Below are 13,774 nucleotides of genomic sequence, written 5' to 3' on the forward strand. Positions count from 1 at the left end.
CACCCAAATTGTAAAATTACGATGATTTTCTCACTTAACCGATAGTGGAATCGAGCCATGCAGTTCTGGTTTTACCTGCTGAAGTTTTGAAATATACATATACGTATATAATAAAACAATGGAGGCTTCGTATAGTTCTTTTTATCGTGGACTTGCCAGAGTTAGTGCCCCTGTTCCTCTGGATAATCCTAAAGGCCACTGTGCGAACTGTGTTCATGGGAACTATTTCTTTGGCAGAAAGTTGTCCCACAGAGAGGTCTGTGGCTAATCCAATGTAACGAGTACATCGTTTCTGGAGGGATACATGACATAGATATATATATATATATCTTTTTTCAATGCTGTAAGCACTTTGAATGAAATCCCATTTGGAAGATACCCACCCTCCCAAGCGACAGAGGACATTATAAAACTGCTTCTAATGATGAGGAAACTCATCTTGACGCGTAAAAACCCAGTGAAGTGCCCCATTAGGTGAGAGTCTCTGGATACGACTGCAACCATCAGACAGAAAACTGTGCTTCATGAAGGTGGCTGCCTCTCTCCACCTCCAGACTACATCTCAGTAACTCTGCTACTGGCTTGCGTGTGTGTGAATGCGCCACCAGTTCACTGTCTCTTCCTAATTACCCCGAGATTTCCAGACACTGTCTCCACGTTGTCAAACAAGGACAGTGAAGGAGTGAAGGAGTGCGCCTCAGTCCTCCGTCACACCCCCGCGAAGAAAAACTGCTGTCTTTTCCCTCAGTCTCCTCGTCTTGTCCCGTATCTCCTCAGATGAGCAAGTTGGTAATCTTGGCAATATCTTTGCTGCACCAAAGTAAAGTTATTTTTAGGCCATTATTTCACGACTTTTATTACATACACCTCGGGGAAAAAATACAGAGTTTTCAGACCTCTGTGAAAGCAATGGTGGGGTAAACAAAGTGGCTGCAGACGGCTTTCAGGACACATAGTGGGTGGGTTGCAAACATCCTGAATTACAAAAGGTGGGTGAGATATTGTGTCGCAAAGGAGCGAACGGATAGGAGTGTCTGATAGTGTAAAGTAGAGAAAAAAAGGGAAAATGACAGGGCTGAGGGGAGAGGACAAGGCAGAGCTGTGAATGGGAGAATGGTTGGTAGTCTTGACTCTTAAGTAAGAGAAGCAATGGGGGCTGAAGGAGACACTCGAGTGGTGAAGGGCTAGATTCGGAGGCTGCTGGACAAGACAAGTGAGGTTGGTGGGGGGGAGGGGGCACCTTGTTGAATTGTGACAGGGCAACTCATCAGCAGCTAAGCTCCTCTTAAGCTCCGAAAATATCACCATAATGAAGATGGCGGCTGATTTTGTCTCAGAGGACTGGCCGTAATCAGAAACGTGCATTTACTTGCACAAAAGGGGGGGTTCTAAGTGGGGCTCAGGAGAAATACGAAGGGGATTTTTACGGTACGGGGGAAGTGTTTTTTGGCGCTGATAAGACCTAGCCAGGATGCAACAGCTGCCAGGTAACCAAGCTAACTAGAGGGACCTCGCTTGTGACATGAGACGGTTCTTCCAGGCAGGCAGGCAGGCAGGCAGGCGTCCCCGCGTGGCCCGCCTCATTAAATGTGATGCCGCAAAACGACACAAGTTGTTTCCTTGTTCAGCCGTGGTTTTAAATCCCTGTCTAGGACTGATTTATTCCGTTGAATATGAGCTCTTGGCGGAGCCAGATCAAAAGAACTTTGGATCTATAGCCGAGTGATTTAACAACAGCCTAAAACATGAATAAAGAAAACCATTCACCTTTCTTTTTTTTTTTTTTTTACATAGAGACAGCAAATCAGAGGAGCAAAACAATGATTCTACACAGTGTCTTTGAAGTAAATGCGTGTACTTGAATGTGCATTTAAATTGTAGATCTTTTAAACCACGCTTAGCAGTCCGCCTCGAGGGAAGGCGACGCCGGCTGGCCCGCCGCTTTGACGCCGGACAGAAATATCTCGGCAAATATTGGATGAATTTGGTACCCGACATTCACAATCCCCCGACTTTCCATCATCCAGCACAACTAGCAGCTGTTTTTTTTTTTTTTTTTTTTAATTTTATAGCAAAAAAAAATCCCAACATCACACACATTGGCACAGAATTTGGGTACAGAGGCTCATGGTCTGATTTCATCGAGTGCCATCATCAGCTCAGAGTTTGTCCAGCGCTTTGGTTTATGACCAAATACCTGCAATTACTGCAAACTACTGACACGCCCGTCACACCTTGTACAGTGCATCCGGAAAGTATTCACAGCGCTTCACTTTTTCCACATTTTGTTATGTTGCAGCCTTATACCAAAATGGATTAAATTCATTTTTTTCCTCAAAATTCTACACACAACACCCCATAATGACAACGTGAAAAAAGTTTATTTGAGATTTTTGCAAATTTATTAAAAATAAAAAACCTGAGAAATCACATGTACATAAGTATTCACAGCCTTTGCTCAATACTTTGTTGATGCACCTTTGGCAGCAATTACAGCCTCAAGTCTTTTTGAATATGATGCCACAAGCTTGGCACACCTATCTTTGGGCAGTTTCACCCATTCCTCTTTGCAGCACCTCTCAAGCTCCATCAGGTTGGATGGGAAGCGTCGGTGCACAGCCATTTTCAGATCTCTCCAGAGATGTTCAATCGGATTCAAGTCTGGGCTCTGGCTGGGCCACTCAAGGACATTCACAGAGTTGTCCTGAAGCCACTCCTTTGATATCTTGGCTGTGTGCTGAGGGTCGTTGTCCTGCTGAAAGATAAACCGTCGCCCCAGTCTGAGGTCCAGAGCGCTCTGGAGCAGGTTTTCATCCAGGATGTCTCTGTACTTTGCTGCATTCATCTTTCCCTCTATCCTGACTAGTCTCCCAGTTCCTGCCGCTGAAAAACATCCCCACAGCATGATGCTGCCACCACCATGCTTCACTGTAGGGATGGTATTGGCCTGGTGATGAGCGGTGCCTGGTTTCCTCCAAACGTGACGCCTGGCATTCACACCAAAGAGTTCAATCTTTGTCTCATCAGACCAGAGAATTTTGTTTCTCATGGTCTGAGAGTCCTTCAGGTGCCTTTTGGCAAACTCCAGGCGGGCTGCTATGTGCCTTTTACTAAGGAGTGGCTTCCGTCTGGCCACTCTACCATACAGGCCTGATTGGTGGATTGCTGCAGAGATGGTTGTCCTTCTGGAAGGTTCTCCTCTCTCCACAGAGGAACTCTGGAGCTCTGACAGAGTGACCACCAGTTTAGATGGCCGGCCAGCTCTAGGAAGAGTCCTGGTGGTTCCGAACTTCTTCCACTTACGGATGATGGAGGCCACAAATTTTTCTGTAACCTTCCCCAGATTTGTGCCTCGAGACAATCCTGTCTAGGAGGTCTACAGACAATTCCTTTGACTTCATGCTTGGTTTGTGCTCTGACATGCACTGTCAACTGTGGGACCTTATATAGACAGGTGTGTGCCTTTCCAAATCATGTCCAATCAACTGAATTTACCACAGGTGGACTCCAATTAAGCTGCAGAAACATCTCAAGGATGATCAGTGGAAACAGGATGCACCTGAGCTCAATTTTGAGCTTCATGGCAAAGGCTGTGAATACTTATGTACATGTGATTTCTTAGTTTTTTATTTTTAATAAATTTGCAAAAATTTCAAAAAAACTTTTTTCACATTGTCATTATGGGGTGTTGTGTGTAGAATTTTGAGGAAAAAAATGTATTTAATCCATTTTGGAATAAGGGTGTAACATAACAAAATGTGGAAAAAGTGAAGCGCCGTGAATACTTTCCGGATGCACTGTATCTCATTTGTGTACTTAATACGAACACCGAGGTGTCAAAACGACTGTCGTGGTTTTACAAGGGGTTACGTGGGGGACTATTTCTTGGCCAGGCACAGTGACTTCCTTGAGTCAACCGGACCCGGAGTGTATTTCCTTAAATGCCCAGCTATTCCTTTACATTCCCTTCCCCTTCCCCTGTAACTTATGCCCCTAAGCAGGAAAACTGTAGAATACATATTATGTGAGCCAAACACAGTATTTTTTAGGGATGCTGCTTTTGGTTCATTTTACCTGCTTTGAACCTTGGCGCAACACACACACACACACACACACACACACACACACACACACATAATTTGTGTGAATGTTTCTCACAGTGTGATCATCTCACGAATCCATCTGGTTTGTGAGGCTACTTTCAGTCCTAACAGGAATGAAGAAACGCCCGGGGGGGAAACGCCGAAAGGCTTCTCAGCTGATGAAATGTTGAAGACTCTCATCTGACCTCAAAAAGCCTGCATCAGTCCATCTTCATTTTTGACACCACATAACTAGGCTGAAACTGCGTCCGGCGCCGGCTCTGCGACTCATCCGTCAGAGAGGCTGAAAGTTCGGGTATCGGGCGCCGCTGCATGTCAGGCAATGGCCCCCGGGGGAGCCACCCCGGCAGGACAGGTTCCTGATAAAGAGTGTTTCAGTGGAGGGAGGAAAGCAGATCAAGTGAGGGGGATTAAGAGAGAGTGGTGTCAGACCGGGACACACAGCTGTGATTGGCAGCAGTTATGTAATGAGCCGAGGGTCGCGGCTGGACGACTTCCTCCGCTGAACATGAACATGTGCGTGGGGAAAAAATTGGTGTCAGTCACATGACGGGGTGATGATGCAGGTCAAGCCGCCGTGCAGCCAACACTGCTGTCGTAACATCTGTACAAGACAGAGCTGATGCGTTCAAAACACACCAGCTACTGTATGTATGCAGAGGTATGAACTACGTAGCTATCAGCTCGTCTTGTCTGCATGTTTGTCGTGTTTTATATTCATTACACAATGTAATAAAATGTACGTGTTGTGTTTAATCTCAATGGGTTTCATAGGTTTACATTGCTTAGAAGGAAACAAAATGATACCTCCCTTCAATGCGTTCTGGCTTTTAAAAAGCTTTAATTCTGCTTTATTGCAGTTTACTCGTAGCTTTGGTCGTTGTTTCTACCAGTTATGACAAAACTGTACTTGCTCACTAATTGCTGAGATCTGGGAACGCGGCGGCGACAGTCGACAGAGCAAGAAACGGGACAGTCAGACCGTCAGGCAGGTTGCAAACAAGCTGAGCCAGATTACCTAAAGCTACTTAAATGTTCCGGAATCATATCCAAAAAGATGGGAATTTGTACGAAACGCTGCTGCCGGGCCTTTAAGGCAGGAGGCAACCGCATTGCACCGACCCTCGCTGCTCTTCACTGGTTACTTGTGAGCTCTGGAATTGATTTTAAAAGCCTTGAACGGTCAGGCGTCTGTATCTGTGATCTGCTTACTCCCTATGTGCCTGATGGCTGTTTGAGGATTCCTACTAATGATTCCAAAATCTCGACTTGTCGCTAAAAGGTGACGGAGTGACCTCAAAACTCACTTTTATCTTATGGCTTTTTCTTGACTGGCAGGAGTGACGTGGGCTCGGGTTGTGGGCGCTGGTCTGAGGTCAGTACATTAGAGAACCGCCCTGACCCTGAACTGACAGAGAGCAGGGTGTCTCTTGTGTTAATGCTAATACTATAAATGTAATACTATATACACACAGTATATCATGCTTCAAAACTACTACGACTCCTGCTCCTGTAGTGAAGTAAATATTGGAACTAATTATGCAAATTTTGTAGGCAAAAGAAAACCAAACAAAAAACATCATTATCTTTTTTATAATTAGCCTAAATGATCATCTGAAATTAGGCATTTCCAGTAGTATTAGAGAGTGATTTCTTCAGTAATCTTATTGTTGTCATGTGTTTGGAGGGACCTGGATGTGACACTTCAGAACAAACTGATCTTGTATGGTCACTCATGAACCTTCCCCTGAGGAAGACCATCTGTGGTTGAAGCTATGTCAGTCAGCATACTCTTCACTGCTAGCACAGCTAATGGTTCAGTAAGTGTGGTTAACCTCCTTAATTCATCCTGAAGTTTTGGTTTGCTTTTGACTTTCATAGAATTTACCTCACGACAATGGCTGCCTTGGCAATCAGCGGCGGTGTCCCTTGCTAACTTTGTTTTACCTCCAAACATTTGGAATATTGCACTACTAGAGAGACATGCCACAGAATATAATGTCTAGAACAGGGGTGACCAATACGTCGATCGCGATCTACCGGTCGATCGCAAAGGTAGTGTGGGTAGATGGCATGGCATTAAAAAAATAGACGTCAGCCTGTCATCCATCCTCACTATGAAATTTGTCACTTGATTGACATACAGGGCAGCCAGTCTGACATCTGATCTTTTCTGACACATGGGTCACCATGCATGCGCGTACAAGCGCGCCAAGTGCGGCAAAACTCTAGCAAGCTACCGAGTTGCCTAGTTAACCTCCAATTTATTTCTTCTAAACTTAAGAAAGGGTATAAAAATGAGTGGGGGAGCTGGACAAAGTAAGAAGCCAAAAACCTACCACTTCCATACGGAATGGGAGGAGGACTTTTTTTTCACAATGTCATATTCGAAGTGCGTTTGCCTCATCTGCCAGTCTACCATTGCTATTCCGAAGAAGGGAAATGTGGAGCGGCATTTTCGGACTGTTCACAAAAACTACGACACTGACTTCCCTCCGAAAAGCGAGCTGAAAAAAAGAAAGGTGAAGGAACTAAAATCCCAGTCGCTACATTCATGTGCTACCCTTTTCGGGAAGATGCTGAGGTTGATTCACTCGCATCAGAAATTGCAACACTGTTTCACCTGAACTCATCTGGAGTGGAGGATGAGATTTTGACACTACAAGCTGACATTCAGCTTCAGTCCAGGGCTCATGGACAGTTCTGGAACTTACTCACAGAGGAAAAGTACCCCAACATGAGGAAATGTGCTACCTCCTTGACTGCATTACTCGGCTCCACTTATTTATGCGAGTCAGCCTTTTACCACATGAAGATTATTAAGTCCAAATACCGTTCCACCTTGACTGATGATCATTTGGAAGTGTGCTTGAGGCTGGCTATCAGCAGCTACTGTCCGGACTATGCATCCCTGGTTGATTCCATTCAGTGCAAGTCATCAGAATAAGGTAATGACAAAAAATGTACAGAGTTATATTGTACAATATGGGTTCATGCAGTTATGCAAGGTACACCAACATCTATTGTACATATAAAGAATACTCAATATATTTATAAATAAATATATGTTTTGCATTTTTATAGTAGGTAGATAATTTTGACTTGGTCATTTTATAAGTAGCTCGCATGCTGAAAAAGTGTGTACCTCTGGTCTAGAATATATGTCTGCTTTAGAAAGGTGATTAAAGACAGTTCTTAACGTGTCAATTCTATTGTAATCCTCAAAAATTCAAAAACTAAAAAAAGCTCAGCCGCACAAGATGAATGAAAACAGATCAATTTGATGAGAAATGAAAAATGTAAAGAACTCAGCATGGCCAGATTTTCCATCAGCCTGGTGGGAGTGGCGAGGGGCGGCTGAGCCAAGATTATCTGGTCTAGACAACAGCAAGAAAGCAATCAGGCTCTGTTGGCAACAAGGTGAAAGCTCAGTGACCGTGTTGGGGCAAGAATGGTGTTTGGACGCAATGGGCATGCTGATCCTGTAGGACGGAGGGTCAATCTTTAAGTTGTTTACTTCCGCAAACTGAGACGGCAGCCTAATGAACTGTCCAATTGTGGCTTAGCAACCGTAACTGCACTCGGCAGGCCTCTCAAGCAATGGATTTCTCCAGATGCTGACGCTGTTTGCATGAATCTCTTTGGTGAGGGCATTTAAAGAGTTGGGAGAGGTCAATCACAGCCGCGTCCACCAATAGCACACCCACTGTGTTGTATTTCCCCGCTGTATGGAACACTATCCAAGTTTAGGCTAACTTTAGCAGCTCCTGCTCTGCTTTGGATTTTACACTCAACCCCACCCGACATTCATCCTCACACCACTTTTAGCACGATATCATGCATGCAAACGATCAAATTCATATTTAGGACCTTGTCAATTCCCGTTTTAGACCAAGACAGCTGGAAACCAACTCATGGAGCTAACATTAGCTTAATTAGCTAGCTAGCTACAGCTGATGAAATCTACCAGCGACAGTTACCATTTCAGCCGGCAAAATCGGCGGTTACATGAAAAGTTGTTTGTCTACCCTGTCTGAAATCAAGGAATCATTGTTTCAGAGATCACCAAGACGTTTCAGTACCAAATCGATGGGAGGTTTTTTTTGTCGTCTTTCTTCAAATGACAATATGGCATATGTGCTGTGCAAGAACGGAACGCTTGGCAGGTGTTTGGGGGGGGGGGGGGTCTCACTAAGGTTCAACTATTGCATCTGAAAATATGTATCTTCCCCTCATGCGTCAGGCTGACATCGTAGTGACAGTATCAGGTACTGATGCTCTGTCTGGATTGTTGGGGAGGAAATTGTAACTACTGATTTTAGAATTTAGCTACATTATGATACATTCAGCTGAAATTTCTCTCGAGGGCGGATGCAAAAAAACTAAGCAGAGGTAAACAAGAATGATTCACCAAAACCCCATCCCTCAGAGCGGCGGGCCTCCATTGTTCACCTCTCAAACATGATCAAACAAAACTGCTTTTGACGGACACATGCAGCACGGGGGCAGGCAGCAGCTTGGCTGGCGCTGCGGAGAGCGCAGTCAATCACATTTTTGCTATGTATGGGAGCAGCAGGGGATATTATGGCTACAGTGTAGGCTTGGCAGGCTGAGCTATATTAGTTAGGCCGGCTGGTTCTTCATCCCTGCCCACACTGAATTCCCCAGCTGACTGAGCTGAGTGGGGCGCCTGGATGATTGCCTGGGACCTTTCAATTTACCACTCTTCACACCTGGTCCTGGGGGGTGGGGGGAGGTGAGGCGGAGACAAGTAGAAACTCATAATACCCACATGAAATTGTGTGATGGTGCATTGTATACAGTTTTAATAGCTCACATACAGTATAATATAGCTCATTACAGGTCTTAAAATATGAGCAAACACATATTAGAGGGAGCCTGTAGCAGGTCCCAGGGGACTGGCATGATCCACGTTTTGTTTTACACATCTCCCGCGCAGCGCAGCACAGCGCTTTGTAGATGATTGCCCTGCATGGTATTTAACACCGGAGCACATTAAGAGCACGCTCCCATCGACTGTGGTGTGGAGAAGCGGAGCCAGAGAGGCGGAAAGATCTAGGGAATCACAGTGCGATCAGAAAAGGCGCTCACACACCCCGAAACCATGCAGCGCGCTGTACCCTGGGGTTCACCGCTGCTCTGACCTAGATACACTACTTAAGCTTGGGAGCACTGGGGCAATTACTGAAAAGAAGATTCCACGGGCACAATGCCTTAATTAGACATGCGGTTTTAACTGCCGGCTGATACCGGTGAAATTAATCAGAATAGAGAATGGGTTTCAGGATGGAAAAAATGAGAGGAGTGGGGGGAAAAGGAAAAGATTAAAAGCTATGAGATGGAAGGCGAAGTTACCATGGGAAAAACTCTCTGTTGTGTTACGTAAACTTAACTACAGTGCTGCCAAACAAAGGAACTGACTTCCCTTTATATACTCCCTATACTTCGTTGGGAAATGCACCTGTGTGATTTGTTGGATGCAGGTTATATTTGGTGTTTTTCTTTTCTGTCTGCCTGTCTGTCAATACCCTTGTTACTCTCGGGCATTCAAAATGGATTACTTCTGTGTTTTGCGCATCCCTTCATTCCTGCTGTTTGTTTCTTTTTGATCAGCCATACAAGCTGAAAAACAAGCAACAAGTATTTATGTGAGCCAGAAGTAGGTCAAGATGGCTGCCTCTGCCGTCTGGAGCCACTCGTCTCTTTGTATTAGCTCCCTTCCGACAGTATGAGCCACTGTGCTGTGGCCACAATCAATGCAATCAATCCCATTCAATCCCAGACAGAGAATAATGAAGAAAATGGGTTTTAGTTGAGTGTGCTATTGTGTGGTTTGACGTATGGAGAGGAAGAAGCAGAACGTTGTGGAGGTGAGCCTGGGAGAACCTACATTACGCTTTCTGCTTTATGTCCTCCCGTGTATCCCATCCAAGTACCAACCTCTGAGTGTGAAAAATGAACCTGCACTCTTTCTAATGGCCAGCAGGGGGCCACTCCACTGGTTGTAAAAAGAAGTCCGATTGTATAGAAGTGTATGAGAAAATGACCCTACTTTTCACTTGATTTATTACCTCAGTAAACATTTTCCTAACGGGTTTATGGCTTCAATCGCTAGTTTCAAGTCTTCTTCAATACAGCATGATGTTCATTTTGTAAATTATGCTCCCATTTAGAGTAGACGATAAAGCAGGGTATGTGATTGACAGGTTACTACAACGGGGACCTGTCAATCAAGACAGCAGGATTCGGCTGGACTAAAAGACACTCTAGGGGGACGGCTGTCCATTTCTTCCGGGTAAGTACATTTACAAGCTAACTGGCGTAGCCAGGAGCCAGGTGCAGTCAGGTTGCCGATATAGGTAGGTATAGCTATTGTCTTTGGGTTCTCAGATCCCCAGCTCCACCCTCTCGTCCAAATACGGTCACTTCTGATTCCAAGATGGCGACGGCCAAAATGCCAAACACGTGGCTTCAAAAGTAGGTTGCACTAGGACATAATCTTGAAAGTGAGCACTGACTCAAAACCAACCACCAAGTAATTTACTCAAGTAAGCAATCTCAGGGTTACAAACCATACCAATAACAAATAATCCATTATATACGTGTAGCTCAAATTTAAATCAGCAATTAAAAAGTCATGGTTCAACATACAATAGACAGCAATCCAATATGGCAGTTGTTCCTGGGGGTTACGACCCCCCCCCCCACAAGCGGTCCCATATTAGCCTTTTGCAAAGTACTGGATATTTCTACGTCTTAGAGGGCAAAATAACTTTCACATCTTACGTCAACAGCAATGCCAAAACCTGTGTATTGCGGGCACCACACATGTGCGATGTGAGCTAGTTCAGGCCGCCACGAAGCTCACGTGAAAACTATGCTCTCGCTTGGTGCTACATTATCCTAGTAGAGAATGTATTATCGCCACTCCCCACCCAGTGGCAAGGTCAGAGCCTAGATACCAAATATTGTACATATTTGTCATGAGTGGGCCGACTGAAGTCAACATTACTTCATTTTATGGGGGTTGGGAACCACTACATACTTCAGTGGAATTCATTGACAATACGAGGGTTTAACCGACAGCAAAGGTTCCTGGCAGAGCGCTAATTGACATCCAGAAAAAAATGCAGCTGGTCAGAGTGTTTTTTAAAGATGGCTACCCCAGGAGGGCACAGGCGGGCACAGGCCCTATTTCATCTTTCTATTTCTATTTCAAAAGTGAATGAGCACGAGAGGACATTGTGTGATACTGCAACCACAAAAATGTCTTTCTCGTCAGATTCGAATGGGCGCCATTTCTTTCAATCACTGCCAACTGCCAATTGGATCCCATGTTATAGAGATATTTTGAAGAGCCTATGTCGGCTAAACCATGTTGACTGGCCAGATTGGTTGAATGTACATGAGTGATAAGCTGCCATCACCTGTAGTGCAGGAGCATACAGCTGGATTTTGTCACATTTATTCCTGCTGAGAGAGGCACTCCTTGCAGAATTAAGCATTTATAAAAGACAATAAAAGAGTTACTTCCACGCTCGCTCGTCCGCTGCTCCTCCCGTCCCTCTCTTTGTGCTTTGCTTCTGGAGGAGGATCAGTGAAAGCGGTGAACAGGTGTGAGCAGGTGTTCTGAAGGGGTTTGATCTCTCCCTCTCTGGCCTCATTCATCTCTCTCTGTCATATCCAGCTGTGGCGCTCCGCCGCCCGCCTCATTGTCATTCTGGGGAGGGATGTCTGCCCTCCAGACGTATCCGCGGAACAAGCCGGGCTCTTACACTGATTATACGGACCCTCCAGGAAGAGGAACCCGTGGCCGGCACCCATCTCAGGCATTATCCCCTCCTTGTTGGAGGTGACAAAAAAAAAAAAAAAAGAAGCACCAAACATGAACAGGCAGTAATTGCATGCTTCATCTGATGAGGGAGATTCAAGACCATGACAAGACATGTGTTTTTTTTACTCGCAGTGCATTGAGCTCTCAGGGCCACCGTAGGAAAAACAACCGCCTGCTGTGGCGGGAGAATGAACCAAGTTAAGCTGATAAAATCGAGTTAAAGTCGACGTCATTTGCATTTGCTCAGTGACACCCTTCACATTACACACGTCACGTGACTCTTTGTTCATATTACAATATTGCAGCTTTAAGGATTTTCATAGACAGCCAGTGTGCTGTATTGTTTCTCAAATAAAAAATGCATTACAACAAATCGTCAGTACTGCACCAAAGCCATCAAATTGGAGGTGAGTGACAGACTTAAAAAAAAAACGAAAATTATACATAGATACACACATGCACACCGATGTAGTGTACTCACACAAACACACTGCTGCACAAGAATGCCTTTCCTTGTTCTTGGGGAGAGGATATCTGACACCTCTGACTAGAACGGCATCATCCTGTTCCAGGAGAAATAGGTGAGGGAACAAAGTGCCCTTCAGACAGCCACATGGCATTGGACTGACGTCACATGAGACAAGCCACACAGGCAGCGGAAGACTGGGATGATACCGTTGGGTGTGGGAGCCCAGCCCCATAAGGAAAATGAACGAAATGAGGAAAAATTTAGGAAGTAATAAAAAAAAAATTGATAAATGAATGAAATAATGAAATGCATGCAGTGTCATAATTATTAGAGATGTGTCTCTACCCTTCTCAGGAGATTTGATGTCTAGATACATGATCTATCAATCAATACAAAAAATAGTCAGATATAGATACATTTGTAACGGTACAATGCACTGATTTAAAATATATTAGGTAACATCTTTGCCAGTTCCCAAGAAGGACAAACCTTTCACCTAAAAAAGTAGCGAGGCATTGTTTACCTTGGTTTCGGGGGTCGCTGTCATCCCTCTAAATGTGGTATTTTCAGCAATGTCATACAGGAGTTTGTCCTTGTAAGAAAAAAAAATAGCACAAGCTTCAGTTATTCACTTCAGCTAGGAGGAGTTCAGCACCCAGTGTCCCTGGAAAATCCCGTTAGCTGCTAATGCTAACGTCACTTGCCTCACGGTGACGGCCCCTGCTGCTAGCATTGACCGTCACTGCCCAAATTAGCTTCATTTTGTGTGTTTTGCTGACCGTAAAGACCGTGTAAAGATTTCCGTGCGACTCCATCTAACTATTGACATTCCTGTATGTTTAGGGGATTCTTTTCATGCACAAAATAGCTATGTGATTGCCAAACATAGCTTGTTAGCAAATAGGGGGGAAAACAAAAGATATTCATCTTTACACCCCTAAATTTGTGCAACAAAATCCTAGTTTTGACTCGATATGTAGGCTAATTATTAGGTAGTGATGGTGAATTTGTCTTCCATGGATGGGTACCTAATTAGCCAATGGGGGGGGGGGGCATATAAACCTCTGCAGCTTTCCATTGCTTTGACAGATGGGAAAAAGTATGATTCATACTCTCATTTCCTCTACGAACACATTTTGTCAGATAAGCACGATCGCTGATATTTCTTCAAAGGGAAGTGGGATGTTCCAATCGGCCGACATACCTTGACTGGCCCAAATTACATCCTGCCCTTGCCTCCTTCTTCCTGCTGTTAGACATAACCAGATGGCAGCATGATGAAATCAGCAAAGATGGTGTCAGTGTCCAGTCAGCACATTTTCCCCTTAGGCTACACTGAGCTGGGGG

The sequence above is a fragment of the Enoplosus armatus genome, chromosome 20, assembly GCF_043641665.1.
Source record: "Enoplosus armatus isolate fEnoArm2 chromosome 20, fEnoArm2.hap1, whole genome shotgun sequence".
NCBI classification, from domain to species: Eukaryota; Metazoa; Chordata; class Actinopteri; order Centrarchiformes; family Enoplosidae; genus Enoplosus; species Enoplosus armatus.